The sequence below is a fragment of the Bactrocera neohumeralis genome, unplaced genomic scaffold, assembly GCF_024586455.1.
Source record: "Bactrocera neohumeralis isolate Rockhampton unplaced genomic scaffold, APGP_CSIRO_Bneo_wtdbg2-racon-allhic-juicebox.fasta_v2 ctg1359, whole genome shotgun sequence".
NCBI lineage: Eukaryota > Metazoa > Arthropoda > Insecta > Diptera > Tephritidae > Bactrocera > Bactrocera neohumeralis.
In genome coordinates, this window is record NW_026089697.1 from 29,662 (window position 1) to 35,375 (window position 5,714).

A 5,714-nucleotide genomic window follows, 5' to 3' on the forward strand; every position below is an offset into this window, starting at 1 on the left:
CTTTGATATGAAAGCAAAAAATATGAGCTTTGCCATTGGTTGTTCGCGTCAACGGAAATTTCGCATGAAGCATTGAATGTATATATTTACATACATTTGTTGCATGTTGACAAATTTACAAACATTATGCGTATGGTTCTTATATTTGTTTACATGCTCACATAATTATATATGGGCAAATGTGCCACCGCTTGGTCTTTTAACATGATATCGAAAAGTTTAATGACCAAAGCAAATATTTTTTTAAGCATGTTAACATGGCAAATGTTAACAATTACTAAAATAATAACACATAATCAGCAATAATTAGCAAATCATAGCGGAAATGCATCTTTAATTGCACAACATTTCCCACAGTAAAAGCCAGACGCTTTCATCAGCATAAAAGCTCATTTTTCGGCGTGAAGCGGAAATCCAACACGCGCAACCGAAATAAGCCAATTCGGAGAATCGGCAACAAAGTCAGCAGTTGGCCGGTGCAACGTAGCTTAGGTTTTAAGTAAATTAATTCTTAAGTTTAGTCTTAGCTCTGTAATGAAACGAACAATAAATAAAATTTTTTTTTTAAAAAGAAATTAACATCAAATTTCTTAACTGGCGCCCAACGTGGGGCCTTCGCTAGTCGCGTTTCGTATCAATACAATTCGCGGGTGTATCCACAAGTCTTGGTTAAAAAGTTTGTGCTGTCGTGATTCTCAGCGGCTACCATTAGAAGACAAGGATAATACTTACCACCCCATAGACGGCGAAGGCTTGGGCTAGGACTCAACAGAAGTGCAGGAAAAGAGGCCCCCTAGTCGCCAATAGCAAACGGGAAACGCAAGACGTTAGCCGCCTGCCCAGGAGAATGTTCCTGCTACTAGAGTAAGAATTAATTTTAAGAATAAATATTAATATATTCACATATGTAAAAGAATTTTTAAAATATAAAAAGTGAAACTGTTTAATGTGAAACAAACTATGTTTAAGAAATCTTTAATGCAAAGGTGAACATAATTTAAGAATAGTGACATAATTTAAGAAAGAGAGCGCAATTCAGAAAAAATAATTGAACTAGACGAGATAATATTATAACGAAAAGCTAACTAAAAGTGAAAAATTTAAAAAGGAAAGTTTTAACTCAAAACAAAATAAGCTAGGGATAAATTAAATTTTTAAAATAAAGAAGTGAATAATAGAAATATATCAATCATGCCAGTTAATCCTGCCAACCTCGTTCGGCCACCAATACTTAATGCACCCCAAGGGCCACCAGCACCTTGTGGTCAGCCTCTTGCCTCTTCTAATTCATTCTCGATGGATGAGTTAACTTCCGTAATCACAGGAATTGTGAACAATGTCTTAAGGACTGAAGGGCGAAACATGGTTCAAGCCGCCCTTAACCCAAATTCCAACTTTTCAAATTTCACGGACATTACCATAGACTCAAGACTACCCGGAAATATCTCTGAATTAGACAAAATACCAGATGTGGTACGATGTCTTCGGGAGTTCTCCGGAAATCCGGGAGAATTCACATCTTGGAGGAAAAGCGTGGACAGGATCCTCCAGATATATGAGCCTCAAAGAGGTACCCCAAAATATTATGGCATCCTCAATGTCATTAGAAACAAAATCGTGGGCAATGCCGACATTGCCTTGGAGTCCTATAACACTCCACTGGATTGGAAGGCGATCTCCAGTTGCCTAACATTGCATTACGCGGATAAACGCGACCTTGGTACCCTTGAGTACCAAATGACCTCTCTCGTACAGGGTAGCAATACAATTCAAGAATTTTACCAAAAGGTATATTCTCATCTCTCACTAATTCTGAACAAACTGGGATGCATGGAAGTCGGCGCAGAAGCCATGCACCTTCTAACTCGTACGTATAGGGATAAAGCCCTAGACACGTTCGTTCGCGGACTCAAAGGAGATCTACCGAGACTCCTTGGAATGAGGGAACCAGCAGATCTCCCTCAGGCACTCCACTTGTGTCTCAAACTAGAGAATCAAACCTTCAGGTCACATTATGCCTTGAGCAATAATAACAATATCAGCAGGAAACCACAAGAGTTTCGTCCACCACTACCTCCCAGAAGGATAAACAATGAGTTTTACCCCGAATTGGCATACTTGCCCCAACCAAGGTTGTACGCAGCCACTCCACATGGACCACCGCAAATGAACTATCAAGTTCAACGCCAGCAACAGGCGCCCCAATATGCACAACAGCATTACAATCCACCACCACGTCCTTTGCATAAGCCACAGCCACGTCCAGAACCAATGGACATTGACCCATCACTGCGAACTAGGAATATTAATTATATGAATAGGCCACGTAATAATGACCCTATTAACAAAAGACCTCCTCCTGGCAACCCTCCAGCTCCTGTGCCCCCTAATAAAATCCAAAGGAATTTCCATATAGATTCCGAACAACCCCAAGCTTACTATCCTACCACAACAATTGACAAGCAGACGAACGACAACTCTAGCCATTACGATGACGAATGTTACAGAGACAGAAATGATGAAGGTCAGGACGATAGCTACATAGACACGACTGATTTACATTTTTTAGAATGAGTCACTCTTCGCTGCCCTATGTTGAATGCAGGCTGAAGAGTGGAGATATTGTGAAAATTTTAGTAGATACAGGATCTACGAAAAACTATATACGATCCTCTATCGTGCCCAATCCAATAAATAACGAAAGCATTTTTTTTGCGAAATCCATAGCAGGAGACATCGAAATCAAACAGCATACCTTTCTAAACCTATTTAACTCAGACAAAAAACTGAAATTCTACCTCCTCCCAACTCTGACATCATTCCATGGTATTATTGGGAATGATAGCCTTAAGGAGCTTGACGCAGTCATCCACGTAAAGAATAACTTCATGGAGTTAGAAGGCAATACCAAAATTAAAATCAAGCAGCTAGCTTCAAGATCTGTTAACAAAATACATATTAAGGAAGATAACTTGTCACAAAAACATCAGAAGGAAATTAATAATTTAGTCGAAAATTTTTCTAATCTCTTTACGGAACCAAACGATAAACTTACCTATACCACTAAGGTCATAGGAGAAATCAGAACGCCTCCCGAACCAATTAACGCCTTGTCAGTAACCCAGCATAGTGACGAGAGCTCATCCGATAACTTAATTTGGCATGTAGAATCCCCAATTAACGTTTTCAAAAACCAAATCTTCCTAAATTCAGGCCCAATTTCTACCTATCAATTCAAGATAGTATTCCCCACATACCATAGACACGTCATTGAAGAACCGGAATATAACTCAGAAACATTAATAAATCTCCTAAAAAGGTACCTAAACCCCTCCATAATAAATTGCATCAAAACCGACGAAAGAACTATGGGTAAAATTCAAGAAATATACCCGATCCACTTTAGTAACTATAAAACCAGGTTTTCTCAACTCCAAGTCCAGGATGTGACAGACGAACAGCAACAAGAAGAAATAATCATAAATACCCATAAAAGAGCACATAGGAATTCTCGTGAAAACAAACTTCAAATTTTAGAAAATTACTATTTTCCCTCCATGACCAAAACAATAAAAAGAATTATTCAGCAATGCTCAGTTTGCAAAGAAAATAAGTACGACCGCCACCCTACCAAACCAAAACTAGGAGAAACCCCTATTCCACAATTTCCAGGACAAATCTTACATATTGATATTTACATAACTGAACGAAATTTCGTCCTTACAGCCATAGACAAATTTTCAAAGTATGCCCAAACCAAAATCCTTCGCTCCAGAGCCGTAGAACACGTTAAGGAACCTCTCCGCGAACTACTGTTTCAATTTGGCGTACCAGAAACGGTAGTTATAGACAATGAAACGTCTTTGAATTCAGCTTCCATTCGATTTTTATTGGAAGATACCCTAAATATACAAATTTTTAGAACACCACCTTATGCAAGTTCCGTAAATGGTCAAGTAGAGCGATTTCACTCGACCCTCACAGAAATAATGCGCTGTTTAAAAGCAGAGCGAAGTTTCACCTCATTCGCCGAACTCCTCGATAACTCCGTCTACGAGTACAATTTTTCAGTCCACTCATCCACAAAGAAAAAACCAATAGAGGTATTTTTCGGGAGAAGAATCTCCACAGACCCAAGCCAATTTGAAAGAGCTAGGGAAGAAATTATCTCGGAACTAAAAAATAGACAACTAAAAGATCTTTCCTACCATAATAAATCCCGACATCCAATTAGAACATATAACCCTGGAGAAACAATTTACGTTAGGATAAACAAACGACTAGGAACCAAAATATCTCCAAAATTTAGAAAAGAAATAGTAAAGGAAGACAAAAATTCCACCGTTTTGACAGAATCAGGAAAAGTAGTTCATAAACGCAATATAAAAAATCAAAACTAAAATTTTTGTTTCCAGACTTCTCCTTATTTACCCAATATTCGCATCAATAGACATTTATGACTACTCCACGGCACAAATAGTTACGATAAATGACGGACTAGTAAAAATCCAGAATGGAGACTTCAGACTAATACACATAATCGACCTCAACAAGTACGAACAATTTCTGACGGACATGTACAGATTCACCTCTTCGGACATACCTAAGGACACAATCCTTTATCCCATCCTAAAACACGAATTAACCCAATCTCTTCAAATTTTAGATACAATAAAACCTGTCGAAAGAAGACAGAAAAGATCCATAGATAGTTTAGGAACGGCTTGGAAATTCATAGCCGGAAGCCCCGATCACGAAGATCTGGATGTAATAACCAAAAATCTTAATGATATCAATAATAATAATAATAAACAAGTACTAATTAACAATATTTTTAACGAAAAAATTAATAACATTAGCATGATAGTAAATAATCTTCTTAATAACATAAGGAAAGATACTTATATAGAAAACGAAACTATTATAAATTTGCAGAATAGAATACGATTAATAAAAGAAGAGTTGATTAACATTAAATACGCCATACAGTGGGCAAAGAAAGACATTTTAAATACATTATTGTTAAATAAAAATGAAATCGAAATTGCGTTAGAAAATTTAGAAAATGACGAAATACCTTTCAAAAATGCTGAAGAAGCACTAGAAATATCAAATATAAATGTAATTAGTCAAAATATGACAATATTTTACTTGGTAAAAATACCATTAACTATTAAGGAAAATTTTCAAAAAATGATTATAAGACCAGTTGTTAAGCAAAACAAAATTATAATTAATGTCGAATTTGATAAAATATTAAAGGGTACAAAAGATACCTATGGAATTAAAGAAGTATGTAGTAATAATTATAAGAAAATTGAGATTTGTAAGCAAACTCAACTAGTAAATATAAGTAATAGTAGTTGTATACCTAGAGTAGTAAATAGCCTAAATTCATCTTGCACTTTAACAAACGGCCAACATATCCAACAAATCGAAGAAGTAAAACCCGGCACCATATTACTTAATGGCTTTCAAGGGATAATAGATGCTGACGGAATGCAGAAAAATTTATCAGGGACACACCTTATTAATTTTCATAACTCAACGTTAAAAATAAATCATCAATTTTACATTAATTACGATTTGGTTCCACTGCCGGCAATCCCAGCAGCCCTGCAACCAGCACCAATCGAAAGAAATCGAATTGAATTACTTTCTCTCCAGGCCTTAAAGGAGTTTCACATTGATAACATACGAAGAATAAATCTTCT